The 15,194-nt window shown below is 42.7% G+C and overlaps 1 long non-coding RNA gene across 1 annotated transcript; it reads left to right on the forward strand.

Annotated features, from left to right (window-relative positions):
• The first annotated feature begins 932 nt into the window (after positions 1–932).
• Positions 933–11,236, forward strand: LOC142414315 (uncharacterized). Its single transcript, XR_012777016.1, has 3 exons — positions 933–974; positions 9,421–9,462; positions 11,118–11,236. It is a non-coding gene; the product is annotated as an uncharacterized LOC142414315 (long non-coding RNA).
• The last annotated feature ends 3,958 nt before the right edge of the window (positions 11,237–15,194 follow it).

Below are 15,194 nucleotides of genomic sequence, written 5' to 3' on the forward strand. Positions count from 1 at the left end.
GTGGTTCTAGGTTTTGTTTTGTTGGTTTTAGTTTTTTTTTCATTTTTATGGCTGCTTTTTGTCTTTTGATTATAAAGGAATATTAAACTGAACAGAGCACTGGCCGTAATTACAGTAGTAATCCACTTCATATCAATGTCTTGCTGGTTTATCCCTCACTAACAATGGAAAACACCCCCAACACCCACTCAAGCAACTTCTGGAAATGTTTCAAGTGCTTGTCTAGAGCTCGATAGGAGCTTTTACGAGATTAAGTCTCCCACTGCTCTTTTGTGCCCTACCTCTTCTGCAGAAGTGCGTAAGTTCACTCCTGCCTATGTTTTTAATCAAATTTATGACCTTTAATTTCAAGTGGTTGATTTCTGTAAATCTTCTCATTTTTTGTGGTAATAACAAAGCATTTAAAATAAATACTAGCTAGGAAAGCAAACCTACTTTTGGTCATAAATATTTTCTGCTCAGCAGTGGGTCAGCAAGGTTTGTTTCAGAACTGGCGAGGCCTAAAAATCACTCAGAAATAAAAATACCAAATGTAACTTGGAACAGACTGTCCAGGGAGCCTGTGCAGTCCCCAGCACTGGGGCTCGTTATGAATAGTTTTGAGAAATGTTATTCAGGAATGAAACGTGTGAGGCTAGTCCTGTGCCAGGCCAGGGGTGTGCCCTCTGCCTCCCCACCGCTCCGTTGTTGGGAAAAGCCGTGCCTGGGGCAGCTCCAGGCTCTTGCTCGAAACGGCACAGGCACACCTACCACGACGTTGGCCTCTCTGGACACTGGCGTCCCGCCCTGCTGAAAAGATGGGCTAAGGGACTGGGTTTAACTGGCAGGGTGGGCTGGCGGGGCGCTGCAAGGCCCCCGTGCCGCAGGCGGCCCTGAACCGCCGCGGGCCGGTCACGGCCGGTTCCAACCGGCTCCAGCCGGCTCCCCAGCCGGTGGAAACGGCCCGTCGCGCGCCAAAGCGCCAGCGAATCAGGGTAGGTCACGTGCCGCTGTGCGGGCGCGGTGGGGCCGTGCTCCGGGCGGCCAGGCGCCCTGTGAGGGGCCGCGTCCTGCGGACGACCCCCGCCGGGTAAGGGGCACCTCCGAAGGGGCTGCGGCCCGTCCCGGAGCAGGGGAGCAGCGCGGAGCGGCAGGCGGAGACCTTTCCAGCCCAGTCGCCTCGCTGAAGGGGCGGGGAAGGGCTGAGCGTAACGTGCAGCGACAGCAAGGAGAACCGAGGTGGGGAGGGGGAGTGGACCGAAGGAGAGCCTGGGGGGGGGGGGGACGGAGGGCGTTCCCCAAGCGTCTGCTCGGTTGTTTGTGGGCTTTTTCCTCTGAATACCCGCATCGGTAATTAAAAGTTCATTTAGACACCGGGAGGAGCCTTGATTCCGGGAAGCTGTGGTGGCGCTGTGCTCGCGGAGAGGCGGGAAGCGGAGCCTGAGGGGACCCGAGAGGGCTCCCGGGGGAGAGGAGGATGGTGAAGAGCGGGGACGGGTCCTGTGCCGCGACCAGCCCCGGCGGCCTGGAGCCGGACCCATCTCCCAGTGCGGGAACGATGAGGTGCGCCCCAGGGGCTGCCGGGGCTGTAACACCCCGGGTCGCGGGTGCTGTGGAGTTGCCCGGGGCGTTGTGCTCTCAGGGGCGGGCTGAGCCGTTGGGTCCTTTACTCTGACTGAAATTGAGGAAATGCGGGACACCTGAAGCGATCACCTCAGGGAGGTGCTGCTGCCGTGTCTGTGGCGGTTCTGGGACGCGGGAGACAGTGGGATACATCTGATGGCTTGAAGGCAGAGCTCGGGGCGGGGGTGGGGTGGGGCCTTTCCCGCTTGAAGGACTGTCCTGCACAAGGGAGGAGGTGTTTGGGAGCAGGTGTGGGAGGGATGTGTTAAGCAATTGCCTGATCTTGCTGTTCCTACAAAGGAGATACTCCCATGGAAATATCCAAAACGTGGAATTTGTAATGGATGAATATTCAATCTGCTCTAATGTTCTTGGTGTTGTGCAGGGATGAGGCCTGAAGTTTTTGGTAAGAGTTCAGGTTATGATGATGTTAAACTTGATAATTAATGTGTAAAGGTAAGGGTTGGAGTTTGTAATGGATATATGTTCAACCTGATGTAATCTTGGTTTGCTGTCAGTGTCTTGCTGTGCGTTTTGTAGGGGCAGAAGATGAGTTTTGTAATAGATGTGTTCAGTCTGTGAATGATGGTAAGACATTGTGAAAAATGAAGAGATATATTCTGAGTGTCTGTCAAGCATCTTTAGCAAATTGACATTCTACTATCCAGGTATCCTGTGATTTGCTTCACCGCTACCAGGCCATTCAGCTAATGAATCTGAATATAATAATCTGAGATGATTCCTACTTAGCTTCCTCAGTTGGAAGCTCTGGTGCCTTTGAGATGCGTATTACTTTTTGCAAGCTTGTTTAAAATGGGTAGAAAACCGCCACTAAAGATATAACACCTGGGAAATGAATAAACACACATTAATTTGAAATAAACTTTAAACCCAGCAGAGGTCAGCACCATAGCCTGGAGCAAGGCTAAGGAGGTCTAAGGACACTAATTATTGTAGTCATGCAATTGAAATAATGGGGACCTGACAGTATGACTGATAAACAGCTAGAAAATTAATGAGCAAGATGCCTGGCTTCCATCAAAGGACTGCCAAATGTCTGTACAAGATACTACAGAAGACACTGGCATTATGTGCAGACCAAAACACTATTTAAAGACTTGTGGCATGAACTGAACGCATGGTGTTGCTAACGACTGGAGCTTGTGTGTCCACTGTGTATGGATGAAGTAATTAATCACTTTAAAATTACACAATGGGGGATTATAATTAATAAAAGAATTCATGATACAGTGTATGAGGGAGGGGAAAAATAAATTTGATCCTTTGGATTCAGGATGCCAGACTGTAGGAGTGCTTTTTGATCGCTTACAGGGTTTTTTTGTCACTAAACAACATTGTGCTTGTTGTGTGTACCATTAATCCCTTTTTGAGTTGCCTCAAGTTTCGCTCTGATCCAGGGTGAAAGAAACAGCTTTCTGGAAGAGATAGGATAGAAAGAGTTTGGAAGAGTGTTTGCTATATCCCAAAGTCAGGGTCCTTGGATAACCTTCAGATCCAACAGTTATCAGCAGTCACTGGGGTGCTCAGAGTGTTTAGTGGCAAATGCAGAAGAGGCAACTTACATAAGCAATTACAAATATCATCAATTTGCATCCAGAACATTGGCATACCTTCCTGAAGAAAGCCTTCATGTACTTGCTGACATCCCTGGAGGCATTAGACAAGCTTTAGAAGAGAAAGTAAAAGAGGCAGCGGTGTCTTTAGTAGTCCAGTGGTATGAAACCTGGTGTAAGTGAATTTCAGCTCCACATCTGACCTCTGCTTCCCTTCAAAGCATTGAAACTATGATCAGGACACAACCCTGTGTCTTACACGGTCCATCAGCAGCCAGATGCTTCAGAAGAAAGTTTCAGAGACCTCCTGTTTTAGGCAGATGCTACATAATCTTCCTTCAACCCTTCTCCTAAACCCTAATGGTAGGAAGTGATTGAGGCCTGAGAGACCTGAGAATTACCTACTGTAGCTGCATGATAGTCCCTTTTCCCAAACACATTTTCATATCACTTTGGTGAGCCTGTGCTCTGTTCATTGGGCTGTGATGCTGCCTCCCCCATTCTGGAGAGCTATGGACCCTGAAATGCATCTGGCCACATTTTTAAGAGGTATCTGTGCTACAAAAATGTATAGCCTTGTGTTTCCTTTGGGGAAGAGATGATCTCTTGCGGTAGGGCAGAGTGAACACCCTCCTCATGCTGGCAAATACTACTGGGCATTCTCCCACGGAAACTGAGAGAATATTTGATGAATTGAAGAGTCAATCTAATCTGTGTCCAGTTGTCTGGCACCATGTGTAGATATACAGTGGGAATCTGAGTGACAGAGTGTAGGCTTTCGGTGTAGGGCCTTGGTATGTTGTTGAACTATAAATGGTAAAAATAATACAGAAAAGGACTGGGATTTTCCCAGATAAGTAGGGGTTTGGTATTGGAGTTGCCATTACCAGTAATGGGCTTTGATGATTTGAAGAGGCCTTGGATCAACTCCTATGTATGCTGTCCTGAAGAGCCTTTTCAGTCATAATTTACAGTCATATTCCTGTGCAAAGCAACAGTTTGAGCTCTTGATTTTATTTGACACGCATTTGTAAATGGTTATCTGAATGACCTGCTTGCAGCCTGATGAAAATCTTGCATAGCGTGTTCTAAACTCTCAATACTTTCCTAAATGCATTAAAGGGTAAATACTTCTTTGGGGAGCATTAGCGCCATTAGCAGCAGCTTCTGCTTTTCCACTTTCCAGGGATTTAATAACCTTCAAATGCATAGACTTCCGAAAACGTCAAAACATGAGCAAAGGGAAAAGGACGTTCTATCTATTCAGTTACAGACTTGGGGTATCACAGGAAATGCGGGTTTCTCCCTCGGACTGAACAAGAAGGTTGATGGGATTGGTAAACCGAACACCGTTCATGTGAATCATTTGTATACTGTATGCTTTTACAGAACATTGCCCATGTAATAGCTGCACAGAGTTTATTAGTACGTAAGGCAGTAATGTGCACAGTATCCTTATTTGTTGGTGGTTTTGTTTCATTATGCTTTCTCTTACAAACTAACCAAATCTGTTAAAGCACAACTTGGCAAGCGTTGCTATTTTTGCTGTTAAGTTTTTGTATGTATGTGAATTCTAAAACCAGTAGTGCAAGGATTGCATCTTGCTGTCACTGCATGTTGTATCTAGCAAAATAGGCTCCTTCTATTAGAGATCTCAAGGTGCTGCAAGAACGATAAAACCCAACACAAATGTTATGCAATCCAAGTCCCCTCCCTCTGCCAGTGGGGATATGTCTCCTGCTGTGTGTTCACTAGCAAAATCCATCACCACACTAAGGAGCAACAACAAAAAATCACTTTCTAAATGTGTCTTAGCAAATAAGAATATGGGCTGTAGAATTTTAAAACATTTAAAAGCAAATACCCTGCCACCTGAGTTATACAAAATTCTCATTTAGAAAAAAAAATCCAGTATAAAAAATATCATGACCTCTCATGCAAGAAATAAGGCATTTCCAGAACACATTCTGCTCTAGAAAACTGGAGCAGAAATGGTCAACATGAAATTATAACAAGCTCTTGACCTTCCCTGGCCCTTTATGCATTTTCATGAAATGATGTAATTCATTATTTCCACTGATGTGTGCAGAGCGGTCAGCCAGCTTACTTTGTATTCATTTATTCAGTCCTGAGTAATCTGTGTTTAATAGAGTGCTGGAGCGTGTCAGAATGAACAATTAAACCTGATTGTTATAGAAGACAACTTGCCATTATTGCCAACATTAGTTGTATGTGCTTTATTTTTTTAATAAAGAAGGTGTGTTGCAAGTTCAGTATATAATCCCCATATTAAAATTGTACACTTTTCTATTTGGAATGGAAATATCTCTCACACACTTGAGACCATAGTACTTTGCATTGAGCTCTCGATTGATTGATGATGCAGGCTGTAATTTTTTCTCAAGTCTGCAAGGATTAGCAGACTGGGAAGACTGAACCAAGCACTAGGAGAGGAGTGGGATGGAGAGATCAGCTATCCCATCAGCAAGGTGCAAAGTTTTGGAAGAATATATTCTACAGTGCAGAAATTGAGTGTGTTTGCTGACTTCTCAAAGGGAAAAAAATGGCAGACTGCTTGAGGGATAATACGTTTGATACATCCCTCTGCCTGGCAGGCAAAGAGAAAAATACCCAGGAGCATTTTAAATGAGTGGGGCAGAATATACAGGGAATCCCATGGAGTGAAGAAGCCATGGAAGAAACAGTCTAGTGAGAATTACGAAAGAGTAGGATAGTGTGTATGATTTTTGGTACCTTCTCCTAGATGAAATTATAACTCTTCCAGTGTGGCCCGCAAAGTCCTAGAGGACTAAAATCTCCCAGAATAGCTCTTTAGTTCAGCCAGTGGGAGCCTGTGCCTTTGGGGTAGAAGTACCCGAGTTTTATGCTTGCTGAAACCTTAAAATTCCAGCAGCGTAATTACAACCTTGGATTTGAATATACACATGACTATCATACAACTCTTGTGACAATTTGGCTTTTCTCATGAGGGAAGTGCAGAGATCTCCATGAATTCCGTGAGCAGGAAGGGTCGGCAATTGAATTTGGATCAAAAAATGAGCCTGGTAAAGGGCCTGGGTGGTCCAGATTTCAGTGCAAGCTGAATGTGCGTGCAGGTGGCTTTGGGTGTATGTTTGTGTTACTGTCTGGTGTGATTCATCCGCCGTGCCTTCTTCACTTTGATAGTTACAGCAAAGCTATGTGTGCCAGTCTGTGCCACCCTCACAACAGCTACGTTAGGCAGCTTGGCTGGTTTGGATGAGTTTTGCTGGTTTATAGCTGCTGTCAATCCTGTAGAATGTCATTGTGCCCAAATGTGTGCACTATCCTCATCCCTCCTCAACGTAGGCAACCATGGTGCTCAACATGTGCCAAGGCAATGAAGAAGATGCTTCAAGACCTTCCATTGTGTTACACCACTGGACAGGGGAATAACAGTAAGAGGAACTGCAGGTGTTTGGGGCCAGCTTCCCACAAAGGCACCCTCAGCATCCTTTGTCCTCTCTAGTAAATGGGGCAGTGGCTTTTGGAAAACCTGGAGTGTCTCATCTTTCCTTTTTTCTTAGTATAAGCTGCTGAAGTGGGTCACACTGGGTTGTGCCCTGTCACATGAATGAAGGTGAATGTGTGGAGGCAGACCAAATCAGCTAAAGATCAGCCATTAGGTGATGTCTCAAGTAATCACCAACCACACACTGCCATTTCCATGCCCTGTGGATTATCAAGCACTAACGATGTTGCATGGCAAAGCAGGTTGGGGAGGTGTGTGTGGGGGTAAAATAACAGTGAGAACAAAACATTTGAATGTCGAAGGCACCAAATGCAGAGCTGTTTGCCAACAGTCCCCTGCCCTGGAGTGTTCAGAAGGAAAGATATTTTGTGTCAAGAAGCAGGTGGCTGGAGGAAGTCCTGAGAGAGCTCTGTGATCCTGTGTCATCAGCTGTGCCTCTATTTGCTCCTCAGTGCAATGAAGCCTTATGAAGTAGCAGCAGAGTGGTGTCTGGTGTTTATGTGCTTATGCATGTAGCCAGCTATGAATTTTTAAGACTGCAGAATGAAATTCATTTTGCAATAATGAAGATTTTATCTGAGGTAACAAGGAACACCAACTCAGTGTTTCAATTCAGAGGGATGACACAGATAAAGCAAGCCTGCAAGTAACAAAACAGATAACAAGAGTGGGTCAAACCTGTTCTGTTGACGCTATGAGATACAAAGTTATGAGAAAGGAAGTGGAAAAAGTGCAAAGTGCTTATCAGCACAGTGCATAACATCTCATGCATAGAAAACCATAGCTCTTATTCTTTTCCATTGGCTCCAAGAAAACTACAAAAACCAGCACTGGAGAAGAAGTTACAAGGTACATCTTACATGGTTGTGCAAACTGGGTCAAATATTGCAGAGGATTAGAAGCAGTGTGCTAGATGAGGTAATAGCCCTTCCACAGTGACTCCACCTGCCATTTCTGGTTATTTATTTCATTGTTGGTTCTTGCAATGTCTTTCACATAGCGGAATCCTTCAGCACTCAGTATCTTCTCCCAGTGGAAAATACTGCTTGTTGAATGATGTTAGTGTACCAGTTGGTACAGATAATGTTTTACAACGGACCAGTCTTATATTGTCCAGCAAAGACAAATTTACAATCAGCCAACTACATACTGCCAGCTAAAAACACAAGAGCTATTAAGGATTATATAAGGTGCTCATTGGGTATGTCTAGCAGATTAGCACAGTTGCTTAGAGCAGGTGTTTTGTTAATTGTGATATATTCAGAACTGCACACTGTGTTTGAAATGACCCTTAAATGGCCACCTCACACCAGTGAGATAAGACATAGTGCACTGAGCTGTGAAATAAAGCAAGGAGGGAGGATGATGGTGGCCCAAGACCTATTCACCTATATTCATTGCCAGTGTTGTCAGGGCAGCCTTTTTTCTTATGCCCTAAATCTTTGATTCTATTTCCTTTGTTTCTTTATGGTTTATTATTTAGTATTTTGCAAAATGAGTTAAGTTGCTTTTAACGAAGCTTGTAAAATAATTTTTAACCAAACTGTATGAGCCCAAAAGGTAAAAGTTATGTGGGTTGGAGATGAGAAGCTCTTTGTTCATTTCTTTGTTTTTTCAAAAGGTAAATAATGCTACATTTGAAGCAAATATTTCCCAACACACACCCATCACATTTAGAAGCACTTAGACTCTCGGTAAAAGGGACTTTAGACTGCCGCAATACGTAGATCACAAGATTTCAGGAACACAGTGTAGCAGAAAGGTTGCTGAGACAGTGACTAGCGGGGCCATGGCTGATGGCACACGTTGACTGTAACAGTGAGAGTTACTTTTAAGGAAAAATTAAACCAAAAGGGACTGGTGATGCACTCAGCTCTGTTGCAGCACATGGCTGCCAGGGCAGGTGCCACTGGCTGATTTGCTCTGCCTGGGGCAGGTGCCCCACCGGCTGCCCCGGGGTGGCCAAAAGCTCAGGCCTGGGGAGGGCAGGGGGCATCTATTGGGTCCCAGCCCCTCAGGCAGCAACAGGAGAGCAGCCCGGGGCAGCGCTGCCCTGAGAGAGCCTCTGGGAGAGGCAGGCTGTAAGAGCGTGGAGGCAAGGCTCTTAGCAATGCAAAGGTTGAGGAACAGTAAGGCACCAAAAATCACAGGATAATTGCAGTTTAACTCATGAATTAAAACTGATTTCAACAAACAAGATGCCTGAGAAAACTGAGTTCACAAAGGAAGAAAGCCCTTTCCTTTTGTCTTTTTCCACCCAGAATACTTTGAAATGTTTCTTTCTGAATTGTGTCTTCAGACAAATTTTCCTTTTAAAAATAAATAAAATGGAGACCAAAAGAAAAATTAAATGCCTGGAATTGAATATTTATTCAGTCCCCAATTTTTTTCCCATTTGTTTACTGTGTTGGCTGACAAACAAAGAAATCCATTTTTCACGCAGTTCTAGTACATCATAAGTACAAACAGCAGAGTCTAAGCCCATGTCTATTCATACTGTGTTATGCTGCTTCATGCTTCTGCATACTGAGTAGTACCTACTCCAGAAGTAAACAAAATGAGGCTGTGTGTGATTGAACGTGTGAATAAGGCTGGCAGTTTCAGGTCAGTTAGCTGCTCTTGGGATCTCAGATATTAGCATTGTTATTTTGGCCTAAAAAGATAATAACAGCAGTTCTCTTTTAAATACATAAACCTTACTCGTTTTTTTTTTCCCCTCTTTTTTTCTCACAGGTTTTCGAACATGACGTCATGTGGCTGAGAGCTCACTGCAAGGTAAAGGAAGGGATACAGATTATAACAAGGCAACACACATGGAAAATGCATACCAGCTTTGATGTGCAGGCACAGAAAGGTTTTACAGTTCAGAGGGTTCCTGGAAGTGTGCAAAGCAAGGAGAAAGGTACATTGCTCCTTCCCTGCTAGGCTTCATGCTGAGTATCACGAAGGCTTTTCACCAAGTGCTGAACAACAGCACCTTCAGGGGAAAAAAAAACCCAGTAGGATTTAGCTTTTGAGCTGCAAGATCTGCTTTTCTACAAACATGAGGCCCTCTATTCTTAAGCACCAAGTTGAAAGCTCTCAGAGTGAAAGCATTCAGGTTTCCTCCTGTCATGTGTTCAAATGCTCAAATTTAGTAACTTTAATTACCAGTTATCTGCAGTAGTTTGTTGCTTTTTCCCAGAAATCCCAAGAAGATGGGTAAGAGTCAGTGAAGAAAAATCTGTAGCCAAAGAAATGGCCCAACTTACCACCCCATTTCTGCAGGCCATCTCAAAACTGGGGATAACTTTCATTACTGAAAGCAGAATCTAAGATCCAAAGCATAAAAACCAAAATCTTAGGCCCTGAATTGCCTTTCACCTGTATGAAACTTCCTTCTAAGGTATTTCTATAGCAATCCAAGAAGAGTGGAAGCTGTTCAGACAGGTATTTGCTCAGGTCCTCTGGTGCTTATACCATTAAACCAGAACAGTAAGAGGAGTAGAAGGGCTTTTTAAAACATGTTATATCTAGTCCTTTGGCAAGTAAATGCTTGCAGTCATGGGCAGTGATAGATAAATTGATGGATAAATGGATGTCTGTCAGAAAAATGGATGAGAATCACACATCCATCAAAAAAGTAAGAGTGATGTGGCCACATAGAAAGTTGTCACCTGTTCTGTGGTAACTGCCAGTGTTTGCACTTCTTATGAGCAGCTAATCCAGAGAAAATTGGTCCACAATGAATGAAGCTTAAGCTAAGTCCTGCCTAGATCATATGTCTGAATAAAACATGCTTGCAAAGCATCAAAGAAATTCTGCACATTTCTGGGTGGATACATACTTTTTGTTGGCTTTAAATGGGCTTAGGTAAGTAGCAAATTTATGACAAACTTGCTCAAGAAAACTCTTCAACCTTTCAAACAGAAATATTCAATGATAAGCTTCAGCTGAAATCAAGCAGATCAAGAGTGAAAGGAAAAGCAAGGAATATGTATCACGGTTGAGAGTCCACCTTTAAATCTGGAGGGAAACTGAAGTAATAATAAACCAGGTAGTTTGCTACATCAAAAAAAAATAAAAAGAGGAATTGACTCTACTGTAAGGGACAAAGAACAGTCATTTTATAAGCCGAAACAAAGCAATACTTAAGTACACTGGAATAACAAACTTTACTGAAAATTGAGTCTTTTTTAGACCTGAGAAGCAACAATAATGCCTCTATTGTAAAAGGGCAGAGTAAAGGTGTTAATTAGTTACTGTGATGTCTCAGAGCTGCATTACTGTAGCTGTTTATAGTTAGGGATATGTCCATCAGTAGCTAGTGTGGGGAAACTGATGCTAATAATAGATTAATACTAAGAGCAGTGGTCGTTTCAGAAAGCTTTCTGCTACCTAAATGTGAAACATTTCTGCTTATGTTATTTCTTTCTCTTCTAATAATCCAGAGGATTTGAGGCTCTGCCTTGGGCAATGGGATATGCATAAGGTCCACCAGCTGATAACCAATCTCAAGAGGCATCATGCCTAAGGCTGTGGTTCGATGATACAGTAAATTCAGTTTTCGATCTCCTAACATAACTGCAAAAATGTCACAGCTATGTGAACTGGTATCAGCCACACAGCTAGTTCAAGTTTGTTTAAAAATACTCAGATGGGTGAACTTGTTGCATCAGGCTTCACACTGCATCAGATTCTGCCTGCCTGCAGCACTCTAATTGCTAGAGCAGGAGCATAATCCCAAAGGCTGGTATTCTGGCTAAGGATCCAGTTTCACATTACAGCAACCTCATAGTACCACGAGGCTGCTGCTAAAAGACTAGTTCTGCTCCTCCGTCTTCTGTCAGCAGCTCACTCCCACTGCCAGGTATGACGTCAGTGTAGGACCACTATTTCCAGCACAAAGAAGGGTGGGGAGGAATGCACAGGACTGGGGGGCAGAGCAGTAAAGCATATTCTGGCAACAGCCTGCAGTAGCATCAGTGAAACTAATGTGGAACCACACCCTAAACTCAGCAGAAGGGCAATAACACGTGTATGCTGGAATCAAACTTCAAATGCTGTGCTGGTGGATCCGGGACGTTCAGTATTGACAACTGCAGAATCACAGCAAAGGCACCTCCGTGAGTCGGAATTCTTCCAGTGCACCGTGCTTGCTGCTGGCAGGGAGTCTTCGTCAGTGCCTTGTCTAGCAAGTAATTACTACTGTGACTGCACTTTCTTCATTTCACTGGTGACAGTGACCACTGCTGTCCTTCCGGACAAAGTTCTGCTGGAGAAAGAATAAGTGAGCACCACTGTGTAAGTCAGAATCTGCTTCAAGCACCCACATAAGCTGCTTCAGAAAGACTTTATTCAAAACGTAAACTTTTTAGCTCCCCAGTCTATGTGTCTGTGTGTTAAAACACAGAAGCTGGATTTTTGTTTCACAATTACAGTAACTCCTCTTTAGCACGAAATTGCTCAAGCCTCTTCAATTCCTCCTTCAGAGGAATTTATTAGTTTCTGAAGTCATGCCATTTATTCACAAATATCATCCTGGTCTCTTGAATGCAGCTGTCAAGAGACAAAAATAAATAAATAGAGCAGCCTTCCTCCAGGTTCCCCCCCCCCCTTTTTTTTTCCGCACCTTTCTTGACATTTATAAAATGTTATAAAACTTTCTGCTAGGAAAAGTATAAAATACATTTACAGTATAGTTGTTTTGTTGATTACAAAAACATTGTTGCAGTAGCAATAAAGCAATACGCTTGTAAATCTCCTCTGTATACTTGGCATTCATTAAATTTAGTGGAGTGACAGTTACCACTCTGCAAAACACAGTATTTTCAAGGGAAGTTGCAACACGTACTGTTTCCAAGCCTGTTTCTTAAGCCAAGTCAGTCAGTTGTCACACTAAATCTTAAGTGGAGATTGATGAGGGTTGTTGGGAATATCATATTTGTTAGAGAGGTGCTGGGTCACACAGTCTTTTATTTTTCAACAAGGGCACTCGTTAGACAGTATCAGTAACAGTCCCTGCACCAGTGATTATTTTGACCAGTATGTGAGCTCTCTGCTCCTTTACACATATTCTGAAGATCCAAGCATCCTGCCTCAGGTTAACCGGCTGCCAAGTGATCTTAGTGTCTGTTACTGTTGATACGACATCAGCAGTTTGCCTGTATCCTTCGCACTGGACATTATTCACTACTGCTCACTAGCAGCAAAAGTCATTTTTTGCAAGGAAGATTTCCAAGCAGCAGATGCCAGTGACCATTGACTTGGCGTTTGATATTCACAGTGAGTGCTTGATTGCTTCAGACATACCGTATTTGATTCCTCATTACAAGATGGACCATTCTAATTACAAAGAAGAGAAATAATATGAGATGAACTGTGATAAACAGAGCAAGAAAGGAATCAAGAATGTTTCTGCTTCTGTGCAGATATATGCACAAAGAATTAAACATTAGTATTAACAACATGTTGCTCATACAGGAATTGCCTATTTGATTCCTATCAAGGACACTAAGGAGTTTTAATTGTAGAGCTAAGAGTTTACCTCTCTAAGATTTTGAATCAAAGGGCAGAATTTAACTTCAAGAAACTGGAGTTTAGTTAATTTCATTCTTCCAAAGGAAGTAGAGGTTGGCAGGGAAAGATGCTGTGCTAGACCTTGGTCTGAAAACCCTGTCTGTAAGGCTATGGTTGCACAAGGGGAACATGGCTTTGGCTTTGCTTTACTTGGTCAAAAGCCTGCTCCAAAGGCTAAGCCAGAAGGCTGTGCAAAGCATATTACTACTTTGAGCACAGAGTTGAGGTAGTACTGTCTACACTGTTTATGGGTTCATATAACCTCCTTTGCAGCCCAGGTAGTATATGCTTGCAGCTATCTGCAAAAGGCAATGTCAAATGACCATTACAGCCAGCGAGTACTAGGTCCCACTGGTGTACATGGGAATTCTGGAGCATTTTCTTCATCATGCAATATTACTCCATGGGCAACATCTCTAGGAAGGATCTGAGCTTCTGTCAAGTATCAGTGTAGGCAGGAGGTGTGTAAAACCTCTAAAAATCAGCAAGGATCTTTGTGAAACTACAGAAAGAAGCAGGAGCTTTAGTTGTTAATGTTGCAATCATCTGCGCATGTTCTCTACCTTCAGTTTCTCTTATTTTCTTGGTTCCACAGAGGCCTGTAGTATTTGTTTTTGGGTTTGTACTAACACATCAGTTTTATTTTTAATTTGGTTTCAGAGTGACTCTGAAAATAAAGCAAATACTGGCAATAAAAATTAATTAAAAGAACAAAAATGCATCACTTAAAAAGAGGAACAGTGTATACTAAGGTTTCAAATCAATCTTCAAAAGTAGGTATAATTTTAAAGTAATTACATTTTAAAACCCTACAAGAAAATCCTTTTTCACCCCCCCCAAATGAATATTCTGCAAAGTTGTCTCCTTAGTGAAACTTCAAAGTCACCAAATGCATGGCTATTTAAGGGAACATGCTTTTAATCTGTGTCTGAGGAGGGGTGTGCTGGGAGGGTATCATTCAGATAAATAGGATGAGCCAAATCCTGAGATTAGTAAAGTGGCATTGTTAATTGTCAAGATGATGCTGAATAGACAGAGGCACTTAATTGTTGTGTTTGTGCTCCATTGAATCATTGTCTCTTTGTGTTGTTTTTAATTTGCTTTCTACTGTAACTCATGAAACTTACATTACTGCCATTAAGGTGATTTTTTTTGAAGCTGCATCTGCTTATTGGTTTGCCGATTCCCTCTCTTGAAATTAGATTGATGTAGTGTTATATATTCATTCCAATCTAATGACTTTTCCAGAGCCCCAGAGTAAAGAAAATGGGTTTCATTAATTTCCCTAATAGCATCACTGAAAGACATGTGATGTGCGAAGTTAAAACTTCTTTTGTTTTTAATCTCTTAATGATCTCTTTTCCCTTTGTTCAGACTATCCTTATCCTTTTACAAAAATAGAGAGGAATGAAAATGTCTCTTGGTGGATTTGTCAGGGAAGCGAGACTTCAACCATTTTGGTGGAAATGTTTCATGGCATCTTTATGTTCTCTACTGATGTTTATTCCGCTATTCAGTCCATTTATTGCTCCATAAATTGCAATGTATATGGTTTCTTTTATTTTTTTCCCATCCCAGGGAAAATGAAGACCAAGTTGATCATCCGCATCCTATTTGGCATCCTGAATTTGTGACTTGTCTCTGGATAAAAGTCTAGAAGTACCATTACAATAACAGGAATTATTTTCGTTGTAGTGAAAGCAAGATCTTCACATGTTTCATTTCTCCTGACCTAACTTCACAGTTGGTGAACCCAATTTTTTGACACACAAAGTTTTTACTAAATGTTCTGTTTGCTGAAAAGGAGTTCTCATTATTACAGTTATGCTCTGATTTGGACAGCATGAAAAGGGATATATACCTTCAGAATAGGCTGTCTGAACCTAGGGTGTGAACCAATACCAGAAATTAGGTGTTTTCATGGCTTAGTTGCAGGATGAGGAATGAAC

This window comes from Mycteria americana, chromosome 9 (genome assembly GCF_035582795.1).
Source record: "Mycteria americana isolate JAX WOST 10 ecotype Jacksonville Zoo and Gardens chromosome 9, USCA_MyAme_1.0, whole genome shotgun sequence".
NCBI lineage: Eukaryota > Metazoa > Chordata > Aves > Ciconiiformes > Ciconiidae > Mycteria > Mycteria americana.